Raw genomic sequence first — 876 nt, 5'->3', positions numbered from 1 at the left:
CCTGAGACTTTTATGATCATTGAGAATCTAGCCCTGGAGGAGTGGAGTCAGGAAGCCTGAGTTCCAGCCACGACTGTCAAAAATTAGCAAAACACAACAGCTGAGGTGAATATTAGCATTACATGTCACTTAATCATCAAGTTAATTTTTCCCTTTTTACAACAAAATCAAAAGAGAAAACAAGAAATTGAGGTAATTTATAGAGAGACATACAACAGGTTAAAAAATAACATGAATAATGTAAGAATATGTAAGAAAAGATGAACAAAATTAACAATATACAAAATGTAAAACTACAATGCTAGTCGGGTTTTTAATTAGTTGCTAGGATTCCTAGCAATCAAAGCAAGAAATATTACTTAGATCTTATTTTCTCAAGTCTCTTATCTGTAAAGTAGGAACAAAAAAACACATCGAAATTATTAGGTGATCATGGGTGTAAACGTTTCTTCCCAAGTGTCTAACACTGACTAACCATTCAAAAATTAAATTTGAATTTAAATATTTCTTGGGCACCTGCTACATAGCAAAGCCACTTTAAGAGTTTTAACTTCTATATAATGTCAAGATGTTATTTTATTAACTTGTATATTAGAGCTACAAAATGTTAATATATTTATTGCCTCTAATTATCTCATTGCCAACAGTGGCTAGTAAGCGGGTCACAGTACAATTTTTATTTTCCTATGAAGAATTTGGAATTTTTAAAATCACCTTCACTATTTCTATAAATCTAGGAAAAATTTGTTTCAATAGACATTTATACAGCAAAAATATGTAATCTTTAATATAGTCTTCAATGATATCACATATTTCTAGTTCCTATTTTATAAAAGTTGGAATAAGCTTTATTTTTCTGGTATTTTTTCTTATTTA

Source organism: Trachypithecus francoisi, unplaced genomic scaffold (genome assembly GCF_009764315.1).
Source record: "Trachypithecus francoisi isolate TF-2019V2 unplaced genomic scaffold, Tfra_2.0 Contig00030, whole genome shotgun sequence".
Taxonomy (NCBI): Eukaryota; Metazoa; Chordata; class Mammalia; order Primates; family Cercopithecidae; genus Trachypithecus; species Trachypithecus francoisi.
This window is presented reverse-complemented; position numbering follows the sequence as displayed.